This window comes from Henckelia pumila, chromosome 3 (assembly GCF_033568475.1).
Source record: "Henckelia pumila isolate YLH828 chromosome 3, ASM3356847v2, whole genome shotgun sequence".
Taxonomy (NCBI): Eukaryota; Viridiplantae; Streptophyta; class Magnoliopsida; order Lamiales; family Gesneriaceae; genus Henckelia; species Henckelia pumila.
In genome coordinates, this window is record NC_133122.1 from 191,654,457 (window position 1) to 191,671,501 (window position 17,045).

Here is a 17,045-nt window from a genome sequence, read left to right on the forward strand (position 1 = left end):
TGTGTGCAATAAATAGGTAAAAAATTATTAAGGAGTACTTTAGGTATTACTAATTTAGTTTGTGTATAGAATAAATAGGAAAAACTTAGTAATTTAATTTAATTTAATAAATTGATTTAGTGTGTGGGGACAAAATTAGTAATTACATAGGGGGAAATGTTAGTTATTGTGTAGAATATTAAATAAGGAGTTAACATGTAATAAAATAGAAATTTTTAATTTAATAATCATATTAATAATAATCAAATCAGAATACGAGTATGTGTATATATATATATATATATGTATGCAAGTAATATGTATTTGAAAAATAGAATTTTAATTAGTATGTGTGGAATAAATAGGGGAAAAATTAGGAAGGATTACTTTAGAAAATTAGAAATTACTAATTTAGTTAGTGTATAGAATAAATAGGAAAATTTTAGTAATTTAATATAACTAAATAAATTTAGTCAGTATGTGGATTATTGGGAGAAAAATTAGTAATTACATTGGGGAAATATGAGTTATTAACTTATTATAGAATAAATTGGGATAGAGTCAGTGATTTAATTAGTTAGTGTGTGTGGAACAAATAAGAGCTAATTAAATTAGTAATGTAGTAAATTAAAAATTAGTAATTTGGTTAGTACGTGGAATAAATAGACGTAAATTTAGTTAGTGTGTGAAATAAATATGATCACGGATAGAAATGATTAATTTATTAAATTAGACATTTTTTACGGTAGTAAATTGGACATTAATAATTTAGTTTGTTTGTGGAATAAATTATTGAGGCAAAAAAAGTGATTTAATTTAATTCAATAAATTCAATAAGTGAGTAATAGAACAAATTTATAATTAATAATTTAATAATCAAATCAAATACGGGTATATATTGAGATTATATATTCAAGTCGCGTATGTATTTGAAAATAATAATCTGATTTAATTTAGTTTGTGTGTGGAATAAATAGAGAAAAAAAATTAGTAATCAGTACTTTAGCAAATTAGAAGTTACTAATTTAGTTAGTGTGTTGAATAAACATGAAAATCATAGTAATTTAATTTAATAAATTTAGTCTGTTTGTGGAATTGGGACAAAATTAGTAATTTAGTTTGTGTGTGAAATATATAGGGAAAAAATTAGTAATTAGTTAATTACAAATTCGTAATTTAGTTAGTGTGCAGCTATTGTGCAAATAATTAATAAGTACTGCAATCAAAATAATTTACGATATTATCTTTTTATGATGCAATATATAATATATAATTTAAAGAAGTTAACGCTTGTGAAAACTCAAGTACGGAAATATAATGATAAGGTGGATTATTTTTACATCAATAATAAACTTAATATTTTTTTGAAGTGATTTTCTTATATAAAATATACAATTCTCTTTCTTTCAGAGTCTGTACTGTTTGGTGTTTTGGTTGAATGAGGCAAATAATCGATGTCTTTTCTAATTAAGTATGTAGTTGAATAGGAATACACTAAAAAGAGAACTCGAATATTTAACATCATCACTTATCTTTGATGTCACAAAGAGCTAGGTTGACATGACTCTTAATATCATTGTTTCAACAAAAAAATCTCTCTAAATGAGGAGGATTGCCGCATAACCAATTGTTTTTGACAACCTGAATTAGTGAAGCAATTTGCACCGATTCATAAGAATGACAATTTTCTCCAAACTCAATGGATAATTGGATATTTTATCCGAATAGAGGAGGATATCGAGGGAGTTTTTGTATTCGATTATATAAATGGGTAATCGGGTATGATGATTTTCGAGTTTGGAGATGAAGGCGGATGTAGTAACATCCTACCCATACACATACCCGATCTGGATAACCGATTATATATATGTACATGCATATACATTTATATATATTTATTTGTATTAAACAAATATTAATTCTAATTTCCGTTTGTTAAATGTTAATTGGAAGGTGGATTGAACAAAGAAAATTATTAGTATAAATTTAATATTATTTTTAGGATAATGGTATTGTAATAAATTATTTATAATATTTTATTATTTCTTATATGATGTTTAGACAGTGTTTGCAACCTCTAAAATTAAGTGATTATGAATATTTTCTCAACAAATATGTGAAAAAAAAATCCATAATCACTTATATTTATAGATTGCAAAAAACTATTTTAGTTTGTTATATTTAATGTTTTCTTATTGTTTTTTAAGAATTTGGTAAATAAGCATATTTTTATCGAAATAATTCAAATTTAAAAAAAAACAATCGTAAGTGGTAATAATGTGTTTGAGTATAAAGCGACAAGTGTTTGGTCCTACACACAAGTAACCATTTTTTATAGATATACATACATATATATATATATATTAAAAGAAAAAAGAACTCTTTAGTAAATAAAAATATTAAACAAATATAAAAAGATCTTTTGTTTAGGCTTATAATTATAATTAATCGAGCTGAGAATTAGATAGTTGTTTGAGAAACAGTTCATGCTACCCTGAGGGTAGCTGTCCCAACATGATCTGGACGGAACAAGTTGCACAACAGATCAAATCATTTGATCTGCTTATATGGTCTGGTCCGTCCAGATCACTTTGGTGAGGGTAGCACCGACCATTCCTTTTATAACATATTTTGTCAAATAATATATTTTATCGAGTGACTAGATAAAACATTTATTTAAATTTAATTCTAATTATAACAATTGAAATATAACAGAAAACTCAACCTATTCATTTATAAAAAAATGATGTGTCTAAATATGAAAATAGGCTTAGAGAACCGAGCAAAGATCAACATAATTTTTTTTTTCAAATTAGACAAAACAGGTAATCATAAAATGACAAAAAAAAATCATGGAAATCGAAGATGACGAAAACATTTCTGAATTTAATCGAAGAAGGAAACAAAAAAATACGAAAAATATGAAATAAAGCTAAATGAGGTGAAAATCGAGCCATTAAAGCATTCAACAAATCATGATTGTTTAAAATGATAAATAATTATATTTATGATCATTATGCAATCATGTTCATTTCCCACGTGCGAAGCACGTGTATCCTACTAGTTATTTCAAATAGATAGAAAGGATTTTATTTTATTTTATTTTAAAAAAAAACATCAATCGATTTAAATTTTATGCTATGTTTTATTTGTAGGGAGGAAAAAATAGTGATGTTGTATTTATATCTCATTAGATTTGTTTTTAATCAAGCTTGCTTAAAAAGAACTATGGGTTGAGTTTTATGAATTTTTTTTAAGCTGTTCAATAACGGAAATTTTAATGGAATGTAGTTACATTTTTTGTTCTTTTTGGCGGATTCTTCGCCTTTAATTTTTGTCTTTGATTTAATTTTTTTAAAAAAAAATTTTATTTGTGCGGTGTAAACTAAGTTTTGCTCAATTCATTTTGCAGATTTATATAGGTTTTATATTTTAATAACTTAAATTAATTGTGCTATTTAATTGGTCGAGATTTCCATTCAAAGGAAATAAATTTGTTATTTGGTTGTGGAGATTAGAATTTTGAACTGTGAGTTTGGAAGTCATAACTTAGTTAGAACTATTATAAGAGTTATATTTGATGCTTCGCTCTGTAATTTGAGTTTTAGCGATTTTTCTTTCGTAAATCCAGAGTCATGTCCCCCACTCTCATATTTTGTTATTTTTTGATTTTTTTTTGTAGTTGGTTAAACTTTATATTTCTAACTTGGTGGATTTCTTTTTTCCATGCAGTATGTTTTTCGAAATTGGCATAAGGAATGCAATTGAAATTTGGATTATTGATGTACGTTCAACTTTTTAATTGTGAAATATTGTTGCTTCATGAGGTATTTATAAATTTGGAGTATTGTTGTCATAAATATATGTGGATTTGTTATTAAGTATTTTGTGAGGTTTATTTCTATAATAAAGTTTCAATATACATGTGCTGGCTCATTATTTTTATTTCTCGTGTGGAAAAATCAGCAGAATCATCATGTACATTAATATTTTTTGAATTTTTGTCATTTAAATCAAATTTGATATATATTAGCAATGTCATTTTTTGTCGGAATAGTGACTTGACGATTCACAGTGATCAACAAAGTTCTTAGCCACTTTCCATAACATATGATGATGTCGATTTTTTCCTCCGGGTTCGGTCTGGTAGAGCGTATCTCCAAATCTTCAATAAACCGGGTCTAGTCGGGCACGACGAAACTCTGCACAGACAGAAGCTAAATTAGGGGGCGCCGAAGGTATTTTGGCATGACCCCTCCGATGCCTAAGTCAGTGCTCGAAAGTAAAAGAGTTTGACAAAAAGTAGAACAAGAGAATATGCGTGCGTGAGTGTGTGAACAAGAAGTGAATCAAATAGATGAATGAATAAACCATGAACCATACCTGTATTTATAGGGGCTTGGAGGGGTAGGTTACCTTGTCAAGGTAGAACATGTGTTAGAGTAGGACTCTAATTGATGAGTTTGAAATCATATCAAATCTTGGATTCATAAGATATTGTCCTTATCTGTTGCAGATCTTCATGTGTCCGAGAGTACTGGAAGGTTCTAGATATTGAGCTCTTCCTGGGCTCGGGTCGGACTCCAACCATACCAGTTAGGGCTCAAACCCATGAATTTATAATCATGAGCTCATTCCCTAACAGGGTCATCCCAGACTGGGCTTCTCATAAATTAAGACTAGATGGGCCTCAAAGTATATTTCCAAAAATATGGATTATTGGGCTCGGGTCGGATTAGACTCGTATATTTTTTAGGGGCATCAATAGTACTTCCCCTTACTAGTCTAAAAGAAGTATGAAGTTTAGACCATGTGGTCTGGTCGAATCCCGAGCCCATGTAAGAACTCTTGTATTAACCAAGTACAAGTAACATTTCCCAACCGGATGGGCTTTTGATGGAGGCCACGAGTGACGTGGTAGGTGCCGAGCTGGTTGGGCTTTGAATTTGACCACGAAGTGCGTGGTAGGTGTCGAGCTTGGTCGAGATTTTGAGATAACCACGAGTGGCGTTTGTTTTCATATTGCCGAGCTAGTCGGGCTTTTGAGATAACCACGAGTGGCGTGGGTTTACATATTGCCGAGCTGGTCGGGCTTTTGAGATAACCACGAGTGGCGTGGGTTTACATATTGCCGAGCTGTTCGGGCTTTTGAGATAACCACGAGTGGCGTGGATTTACATATTGTCGAGCTGGTCGGGCTTTTGAGATAACCACGAATGGCGTGGGTTTACATATTGCCGAGCTGGTCGGGCTTTTGAGATAACCACGAGTGGCATGGGTTTACATATTGACGAGCTGGTCGGGCTTTTGAGATAACCACGAGTGGCGTGGGTTTACATATTGCCGAGCTGGTCGGGCTTTTGAGATAACCACGAGTGGCGTGGTGAGTGCCGAACTGATCGGGCTTTGATTTTGACCACGTATGGCGTGGTAAGTGCCGAACTGGTCGGGCTTTTGTAGTTTGCCAAGTTGTGTTGGGCTTATAAAGTGTCAAGTCGTAGAGTAGGCCTTAGTGCTAGATTGCATGTCCGATGTGATATAATTGGGTCTTACTGCAAGATTGCATGCCCAATTACGTAAAATAACCCAAACAAAAATACATGGGAAGAGAAGTCCAACAAATTTGATCACAAGAAAACAAACATGTAATTTTGATAGTAGAAGATGCCTCAGAATATTATTAAATAATGATAATAAATAAAAATTTAATAATTTAATTCAAACATAAAGATGATTGAAATACTTATCTCGTACATGCGTTGTCGATGACATGACTTTGGATGTATAGCAAGATAATATTTTCTATACTTTGATCAAAGAACCGACTTGATGTAGCAAGCGAAAATTGATCTTAACCATCCAAAATGTGCGTCAAGATGTTCTGAACTCATGATAAAAATTTCAAATAATTTCAACGGTTAGATTTTTTAAAATGACTTTTTCAAGAACACTGCTCAGAAACTATGCAAGAAGATTGTGTTGTAGCTCGGCGGTCTAAACCACCTTTCCCAAAGTGCCAAAATTCCGATCATGATCTTCCTTGTTCAGATCCTACAAAACATATTAATAAATATGTCTGAAAATTTTGAATGCGATCCGACGGTTCAATTAATTTCAATGATTTTCGCAAGGTTCTGATGCGCAAGCCATGCAAAAATATACAAAAATTGTGCGAGTGAGCAGCTGCTGTTAGGATGTCAAAATCCCATTGTACAAGACTCCATTCATGATCTCCACCATTCAGATCCTAAAAAAATGTTGATAAATATGTTTGCAAAATTTAAACCCGATCCGACGGTTCAATTAATTCTTATGATTTTTGCAAGTTTCTGATGCGCAAGCCATGCGAAAAACACATAGAAGCTGTGCGAGCGAGCAGCATCTGTTCGGTGGTCTAGATCTGATTCTAGAGGAAACCAATCACAATCTCCACCGTTCAGATCCTAGAAAACATATTAATGAATATGCATACAAAATTTGAACCCGATCCGACGGTTCAATTAATTTAAATAATTTTCGCAATTTTGTGATGTGCAAGCCATGCGAGAATCCGAAATTTGTTTCTTATCTTTTACTCATCATCTTAACCCTTTTGTTTTCAAATTACCACAGACAGCGCCAATTGATGATGTTGATTTTTTCCTCCGGGTTCGGTCTGGTAGAGCGGATCTCCAAATTCTTCAATCCTGTCATGTGGCGTGAACTGCCACTGTCGAAGTACCAATGACCTGCAACATTAGTTTTTAAGGAAGTATAAACAACATTACAACTGGATTTAGCTTTTGGTACCCAAACCTTTTTCTCAGTATTTTTCCTCCTGGCAGTGTTCTGGTTCAGTGTTGGCAACACTGATGACAGTTCTTGCCTGAAATTCCAGTGCATATAGTCATACCTGAGTTTGAAACAGTAAGGCTTGATGTGACCTTGCTTTTGACAGTAATGACAAATAAACCTACGCTTCCTTTGCTTTTTCTTCTGAACAGGAGCTTGTGCCTTCAATGGAATTGTTTTTCCTTTGGAATTGCAATAGGAACGCTAGCAGATTTACTGTTTTCTTTGACAAAAACAGTTTTTGATGACTCCCCAACTTCAAACCTGCTATTATGAAATCCTAGACCAGCTCTATCATCTTTTCCCATCATCAGAATTGAATCCAGCTTGGTCTTGCTTGAATTAAACTTTGCGAGAGTTGCATTGGCTCTTCCAAGCTCTTCTTTTACCTTGCCTAGTTCTAAATCCTTCTTGCTCAGAACAACTTCAAGTCTAGCCACTGAAGCTTTTAGTTCACTGTTCTCCTTTGTTAAAGCAGAATTTGTCTTGTTCCTTAATATCCAGTCATTATACAATTCTTCATACATCTTCTGAGCATTATCCCAAGACAGTTCTACTTCACCAGCTTCCTGATTTGAGTCTCCAGAAACAGATGCATTCAGACAAAGTACTATTTGGTCGGTGTTGTGACCAAGTGTTGTGACACTTGTGACAGCACTGTGTTTCTTCTGCAGCACCAAAACTGAAAGGGCATTGTGAGTCTCTTCTTCTCCTTGTTATGTTCCTTCCTCATCTTCATCATCACTTAGGGAAGCACACATTCCTTTGCGAAGTCTGGTTGGGCACTCATTAGCATAGTGACCGAAGCCTGTGCACTCATGACACTTCGCAGATTCAAACTTCTTTGATATATTCAGTGTTTTTCCTTCTTTCTGAAAGTGATTTTGACTCTTTGAAGGGATGGTATTTTGTTCTGGTCCGCATATCCTCAATGGTTTTCCAATAGCAGGAGCATTCAAAACTTTGGGTTTCTGACCGGGTTTCTTATAATCTCTCATTCTCTTCAAGTAGTTACCAAATTGTTTGGTAAGAAAGGCGATTGAATCATCTCCTAAGTCAGACTCGTTGACTCCCTGTGTCAAATCAACAAAATCATGGTATGAGTCGTTAGAAACTTGAAGTGCAATAGACTTACCTTTGTCCTTTTTTCCAAAATTCATCTCTAACTCATATGTTCGAAGCGAACTCATCAATTCATCCAAACCCAGAATTGATGTGTCTTTTGATTCATCAATAACACAAATCTTCATTTGAAATCTTTCGGGCAGTGATCTCAGATGGTATTTTGTTCTGGTCCGCATATCCTCAATGGTTTTCCAACAGCAGGAGCATTCAAAACTTTGGGTTTCTGACCGGGTTTCTTATAATCTCTCATTCTCTTCAAGTAGTTACCAAATTGTTTGGTAAGAAAGGCGATTGAATCATCTCCTAAGTCAGACTCGTTGACTCCCTGTGTCAAATCAACAAAATCATGGTATGAGTCGTTAGAAACTTGAAGTGCAATAGACTTACCTTTGTCCTTTTTTTTTCAAAATTCATCACTAACTCATATGTTCGAAGCAAACTCATCAATTCATCCAAACCCAGAATTGATGTGTCTTTTGATTCATCAATAACACAAATCTTCATTTGAAATCTTTCGGGCAGTGATCTCAACACTTTGCTCACTAGGCGTTCATTTGAAATAGCATCACCAAGATCAATTGCCTCATTCTCGATCTTCCTCAAGCGGCGTTCATAATCATCGATCGTCTCACTTTCTTCCATTCTCATATTTTCAAACTGATTAGTGAGAATCCTTCTTTTGGTTTGACGCACACTATCGGATCCTTCACAGTGCATTTGAAGTTTTTCCCAAGCCTGTTTAGCACATACACAGTTAGTGACTAGTGAAAACATATTAGAATCAAGAGAAGTAAATATAGCATTAAGAGCTTTATTGTTCATATTCGAAGCAGCAGTTTCATCGGCATTCCATTCCGTTTCTGGTTTGAGGAGAAAATCTCCTTCTCCATCAGTTCTCCTTGGTGGATTCCAGCCTTGTAACACACGCTGCCATGCCTTTTCATCAATCGATTTGATGTAAACACGCATCCTAACTTTCCAGATAGAATAGTTGGATCCATCCAAGATTGGAGGGCGTTGAGCAGTTCCTGAATAAGGTATCTCCATTGTGATGTTACTTCAAACACAAAAATAGAATCACACTTAGTATCGTCAAGTGAATGTCTGTGACGCCAATTGTAAGGTTTGGACAGTATGAAATCACAGAAATACCAAAAAACTTTTCGAGTGTGTGTTATCTTTCAGTGTTGTCAACACTTCACGATAACACTATGCAGCAGAATAATTAACTAACAGCAAAAGTAAATATCACACAGATATTTATGCACAAGTACTAAGTACTTGTACTATGCCTCATGGCGAAATAATCACTAGAAAATTAAATCAGTTTACAAAAAACCAACTAGCGATTGTTTTATGAAAAACTACTTTTCTCGACAGATTGAGAAAATAAAAGACTTCCTAAACACTAGTAAGAACTAGAATAATAAATCAATAGGAAGTTCTAAACCGAAAAACGAAAACCAAAGAACCACTTTCTGAACAACACTTCACTCATGTGTTTTTCAGTGTTTCCAACACTACTCGGCAACACAACGTAGCAGTAGTATCTTTTTAGAAATTCTTCAATGATCGAACTTCAATACTCTAGAATTTCTGCAGTACTTTCTCTATGTATTTTGCTCTCTATATTTCACTCTCTTGATCTCTCTATCTCGTTGTTGTGTTATCAGATCGGTCCAAGCACTCCTATAAATAGATCTTCAATATGTATCCATAAATAAGAACCTACAAAGCATGAAAACAATATATCATCAGAATCAAATATTTCGAATCAAGATATAACTGATATTACCAATTTTAAAACTTGTTCTAAGAAAGGCAAAACTATAAATATAGAAATTGAATGCAATAAGGAAATAATTTAAAAGACATGTGCAAGACATGTTCTTTCAAAAACAATTACTTTCGAAATTTGAGAATAATAAAATTCTTAATGTCTATACCTCCCTCAAATTCAGTCTTTCTTCAGCCACCCAAGCTCAAAAACAGCATACTATCATGTACAATTCTAGGATCAAATCGTGTATGCTCTGATAATTAAAGATCATCACATATTTTTGAGGCCGAAGCAAACTAAATCCAGCAAGTGTTAAGAAGATTACTTGCAGGAACATGTATACATAATAATAGTATTCTTTTCCGTAGAAGAAGCCATAGCATCCAATTGCTAATAGAAACACCGCTATCCCCAGCTCCGGTAGCAATATTCTGAAACATGGGAGAAATTTATGAACTAATTTTATATTTTTTGATATAGATTTGCATATCAATAACACTTATGGTAATCCAATTGAAAACATAGTTTATTTAAATAGTTATAAATAAAATCACCTCTCATTCAAGGCTTTGGCTCGTACTGCATTATGTTTTGGTGTAGTTGAATCAATGTTGGTTTATTGTTTAGTGAGTCTCCACGCTTCTCGGTGACAACCCATTCGTTGACACTTTTAGCTCGGAACAACCCTAGGAATATAGCCTTTGTTCGACGGACAGACATCGCGGTTTCGAAGAGGACCCAATGTAATATAAGATAGACTGACCTGAAAATGGACCACTGGACTTTGACATATGGCATGGATCTTTGTCTCAGAACTCGATCCATGGTATCCACTATGCGGATAGGAACTTCTTGTATTGTAGATCATCTTTCAAATTTTCTTGGACTGTCAAAGGTCCCATTTCTAGTAATTAAAGTCACCCAATGATGTCATGTGGCATTGTGATCCGAAGCTGTCTCGTGCAATTTAAAGTCAACAATCATGAACTTCCACAAACACATTGATTGAATTTTTTTTATTTTTATCTCCTTAATATTTTTTTAGCCAGTCATTAAAGTCGAAAATGAAAATTAAAATCTTTGTGTGTTATTGAATATTGCCTACTGTTTCGAACAATTTATTTATTACCTTGCACACGCAGTACGTCTGCACCGTTGCTAGTAATTCTTATAATTAATTCCATTTGTATTTGAGCTACCAAGAGATTTGATCACATCCAATTTGATTTATCCTTTTATTTTTTAAAAAATATCAAGTCATTCAATTATAATAAAAATCGACGAACATTTAATTCTTCATATTTATACTTTTTAATTAAATATCATTAAACTTGATATTTAAAAATATAAATATATCATAAAAATAACAAATTACACAAAGTTAGAACGTTAAATGATAAAAAAAAAATATTTTTTGTAATTCAAATGTCTCTTAAAAATATATAGTCAATACTAAAAACGTTGACTTCAGATAAAAATAAAATAAAAGATAATGTTGGATGAATAAGGAGAACGTAACCTGTAACCATTTCTTTTTTGTCAATAATTTAGGAGGAATCTTTATATTGTTGAAAATATTATATTTATTATTGTTGAATGTTGAATGTTGAATGTTGAATTTTGAATATTGAGTTGTAAAATGTGGAAAATTAGTGTGTGATGATGTAGATGATGATGTATTAATTTTTGGACTAATCTCAAATGTGGATCTATAAATAGGTCTTCATTTGTGATGAAAAACACAATTGAGTTGAGAGAAAAATATTATAAAATATAGAGTTTGATATATTTTGAGTTTTGGAGTTTTTACTTTTTACCATAAATTTTTACTTTTTCACAACACGTTATCAGCACGATCGCTCGAAGGTTCTCTATAATTTTCGACGCTCCAAAATACAAGAAGAAGTCAAAAATATTCAACAAGTAAAGAATATTCATTGTTACTGTTTATATATTTTTATTGTGTATATATTAATATATAATATCATGTTATGATTAAAAAAATAAGTTTTTTTCAAAACTTGTTATAAATCCTGGGAGGATGTTAAGACAACATCCCACACTCTCGGTAAGGGATACGACAAGTATAAAAGCCTCTAAGGTTTTTAAACATTATAATCATATTTGTATAATTTCATGATATTATATAAAAGGTTGTCTACGACACTGATCTTATAATAATGTGATATGATATACTATATCTGACTTTATACTAACTATATTAGTATAATTTCACAATATTATATAAAAGGTTGTCTACGACACCGACCTTATAATAATGTGATATGATATACATAATTATTTAATTATGATTATCATTATATGCATTGCATCATTATCACAAATTTTTATTCAACACATACTCAATTTTTTCTTACCCCCAACGGTCACAAACGGTCATAAACGGCTAGTTTTTTGCCTATATATATGATCACTCAAACTCATTTTCAATCACACCAAAACTCACTCCTTTTCTAAATTATTTATCCTCGGTTTTTTCGAAGATGGAGATGATGACATTTATAAGGCTATTTTTCATAACGATTATGATCATCATGCTCACGAGTCTTGTACTGGTTGCACTTATCGCGTATGCCCAAATTACCCGACTCAATCAGATAAACAAATTAATGTAGTAGTGTGAGTAGGGATCGTTCCCACGAGAAAAGAGAAATTTAAAAGTGTTCTTTAAAAGAAAAAGGGGGTTTTCAAGTTCGGATTAACTACTAAGAAATTTAAACAACTAAAATTCACTGGCATGCAAAAATTAAATAAAGATTGGGGAAATTCAATAAGAGACAAGCCTTGGTTTCGGTCAACTACACCCTTGATTTCATTCGTTCGATCATCGATTATCTAAAAATCTTTAATCACGTAGAATATTCATCATTGGAAATTAAATTCCTGTTTTACCTTAATCTTAGTTAACTAGACACAAGCGTTCTAAGATAACCCTTATCAATGAATCAACCCAATACAAGCGATTAGATTTAAACTCATGATAGCATGCAAACTAGTAAAACTGATAAATCTAGACAACTCATACACAAGCGGATGAATTTAGCCTAGTCAATTATTATCCCTACAATTCCTAACCTCACAAGCGGACGATTATTAATTGTAGTTGCTTCGCAAATCAGATAATTCGAACAATTACGGATTCAAACTCTAATTTAGCAGTAGATTATATATAAGAATTATCATGTGATCAATCTAATAATCAAACATACAATCATGAAATAAATCAGAATAATACTTGATACTCAACAATAATCAAAATCTGTAAAACATGAATCTCTCGAATAAATTAATCAAGGGCTTCGTCTTCCTTAACCAAGTATTAAAAACTAGCCAACACAATTCATGAAGAACAAAGTAAAAATTATAAGCAAAGATGAAATTCTAGAATTCTTAGAAAAAACCTAGTCTCCTTCCTACGTTTTCTCCCCCTTTCTTCAATAAAAAAAACTCTCTTTCTTGGTAACAAATCGTCCAAAGATAAGCCTAGGAATTAAAACAAGAGTTTCCAAAACATAAAATTCTTCCAAAAAATAAATCTGTGCGACCGACGGCGCGGGCGCTCCATATAGTGGCGCGCGCGCTCAACCTCTACGCTCTTCAATTCCTCAGAATGGCGCGCGCGCTCATTGTTCCTGCGCGAGCGCTCAGTGTTTACGCACTTTCTCCTCTTTTATTCTCAGCAATGGCGCGGGCGCACCTTGGTATAGAGCGGGCGCTCAATCCTCACGCAAAAATTCCATGTTCCTCTAGATCATCGCGCGGGCGCTCCTCGCTCTCGAATTCCTCCTTTTTTCAATTCCTTAAGCCTTCAATTCTTGATCTTTTCTTCCCTCTTTTGCACTTATATCCATCAACTCGATTCCCACGCCTTGTTTCCTTCATATAACAAAAACAACAGAAAAGCATAAAATCGACCAATAAAACACAAGAGTCAAGCACAATACTAACAATATAAGCGCATAAAATGCACTTATCAAATTCCCCCAAACTTGAACTCTTGTTCGTCCCGAACAAAACCAACTGTCTAAAAAAACTTACACAACACCCCAGAATCATCAAGAATTATCGTGTATCAATAACCTCAGCAATGAAATCAAAAATTTTTAAATCCAATCACATCACATCCTCCTAACATTGAAAAATTGTTTAAGCAAGAAACATAGCTCAACCTTATAGGCTTTTAGACTCCGCAACTCACGTTCACAACATTCTCCCCCAAACTCAATGCAAACATCTATAGATCATGAGGACTTTTAAGAAAACTCGGGATCAACACACAAGACATTCAATCAAAAAACTCTCACAATCAAATTAGCTCAAGAAAGAATAAAGTGTGTGCGTGTTTTGATCAAAATGCATATTCATCAAAAATGTCAATCGACAATCCATAGGCTAAACTCTCACAACCCCTCTCCACTAGTATATTAGGCGACTGTGACTTGGTCCATAGGTCTTATTCGGCTTATAATGTACAGCTGGGCTTATGGCTACAAACGAAGGCAAGAATTCAAAAAGGGAGTAAAATATGATTTTATCTCTTAAATCCACTCCTCTTCATTCACACGACAAACTTTTTCATTCTTTTAACCTCCATTTTTTTTCTTTGCATTTTCATCCCGCCTTTTTTTTTATTTTTAAAATTTTTTTTTCTACTACTACACTTCTGTCGATTTTTCATTGCAATTCTCAACACACTATCCATTTAAGTATTCAAATCAAGAGTATAAAAATCAAACATGCAATTACTCCCTAAAGGTAGGAAATAGTGTTTAAGCTGCAGGTAGTAATTGTAGGACCTTGGAATAATGCCGAATGGGGTTTTATCACACGTTTTCACGCATGCCATTCATTTTCAATTAGCTCAAAAGGGGTACTAGGGACATAATGTATTCAGGGTGGCTTGAAAGGCTCAATCGAATTAGAAAAATTGCCTATCTCATTCCTAAGTCACAGTATACCCGTATTTCGCCTCAAGGGATGTTCAAGCTAGTTCTAGATTAATCTCTCTCCACAATTAACTCATATGAATTCGACCAGTGTAGAAAAAGAAGAAATCACCAACAGTAAACGGTGATTTTGCACAACAAAAACTCAGCAAATGCACCTCTTGTGCTCATGTATATGTGACAGCTCAAAGGGAAACTATGGATAATGCATGAATAAATAAGTAAAGGCCCAATTGATCCAAACAACGCCTCAATCCTTTCTATTTTTGTCCGTTTCAAATTCAGGGTCAAACGAAATTCACAAAGTATATAAGAGTTTCAAGTTCACTTGGTCGAAGTTTCAAAAAAAATTTGTTTGTCAGGAGGCAGACATTCAAGGATTCAATTTCCCAATTAAAACACTAAACATTGGTTATCTTACCATTGTTCTCAAAAGTGCTGCAACTCATACAACTCACACAAAAACCACTAATCAATAAATTAACAAACTAAACATGGACACACAAACACAACTAACGCTCAATTAAACAAAGTAAAACAAAGCAACACCTAGCATCCTACGAAACTCCCCCCAAACTTAGGTACATACATTGTCCTCAATGATATGACAGTATAAAAGAACAGAACTAGGACATGTACCTCGGGTGATGACCGTCAGTGGTCACCACCATCACCGTCAGGATGTGGATCAGCAGGAGGGTCAGTCGGGCCAAACATCGGAGGCCACTGTGGTCGCGGGGGCAGGAAGCTGGAACCATCAGGATAGTAGTGTGGGAGAACAGCTGCAGAGAGGTCCATCATGTAGTTCATAAAGATTCCAGACGTCTGCTGCATAGTGCAAATCTCCTCTCTCTGCTTCTGCTGCTCCTGTCATGATAGGCGTACCTCCTCCTCGAGTCTAGCCAATCGATCAGTCATAGAAGGATCCGACTGATGCTGGGGTGCCTGTGCTCGACGTCCTGCAGCTCTCTCGTCTCTCGCTCGCTGCACCGCTGGAGGTATCAAGCGGGTGTTACAGTCAAATGCAATGGCGGTGATGGGCTTCAAAATCTCCTCCGTGGGTCTCCATTCCACCCCGACCTCCTCACAAAGATCAAAAATAATGACAGGCAATGCAAGACCACCACTCGTCTTGCCGCCTACTACGTGCAGAATAGTCTCTTGACAAATGAGTCCCAAATCAATGGACTTCCCCTCCACAATGCAATAGAGCAATAAAGCGCGATCCGTGTAACCTCGTGCTCATGGTCGGTCGGCTTCAGACGAGCACAAATAAAATTATACCACAGATTGACCTCATATTGCAGCTCAGTCTTCTTTAACTTGGATGGCATACCATCTCGCCCATAGCGCCACTCAGCCCCCGGTCGAAAGATGCGACGAATAACAGCGTCGTAATCAATGTCATTGTTTTTGAATTCTTGATATTCGTCGTGATACACCGGAGGAATCTTAAAGAGAGTATTAATGGTGTGGGAGTCGAATTGAACCATTTTCCCACGCACGAGTACCTTCAACTGAACATGTTTCACCTTGAGGTTGGCGTAGAACTCTCTAACCAAAGGAACAACTGCGTCCTGAGGTTTCTTTGCAAACTCCTGCCATTGTCGGGCAACAATTTCCCGACCAACACTCGTCATATGAGTACTAGGGTCAAAACCAATAGATGCGTCGATCCTCGTTCGGCGAGGATATTCTTCCCAAGCCATTATTGATAAATTGCAGCCGCCTGGGCGTTCCAGAAATGCTTACTATCTGCGGAAGGGGCAGGAGTAGAAGAAGAAGAGGCCCCAAACTTAGTTTTCTTCGTGGGCGCCATAGAACAAACACGTGGTGTGCACTCCTGAAAATTCACAAAAACCACAATGCCACACCCTTCTTCCCTCTAACTTCAACAATACACCCACGGCATGACTCCACCACAATCACCAAACAACCAATGCAGAAATAATATGCCCCCCCCCCCCAAACTTCAACAAAATTCAAACTTCACAACTTCACAATATGAATATCGGCTTGAAGGAAAGCTTCAAACCCAAAGATGAAAACCAACACTTACCCAATATAAGAACGAACTCGATTTCCGACTTGAAAAGCTCCAAACAACTCCTACTAACAATATGAGAAATCCGACCAAAATCCACGCTTCTTCGACGGGTTGAGAGAAATTGGGGAAAGGATTTGGGAGATTGTAGTAGACAAATCGCTCCAAAGAAGGGATTTGGTGAATGAAATCGATCTCGTGAGATTAGGGATTTAGGGATTTAGAGAAGTTTTCAAGAGTTGGGAGAGAAAGTGAGACAACAAACTCAAAAAAGTGTGTTATATATCCCGTCGCGCGGGCGCTCAATGTTGTGGGGCGC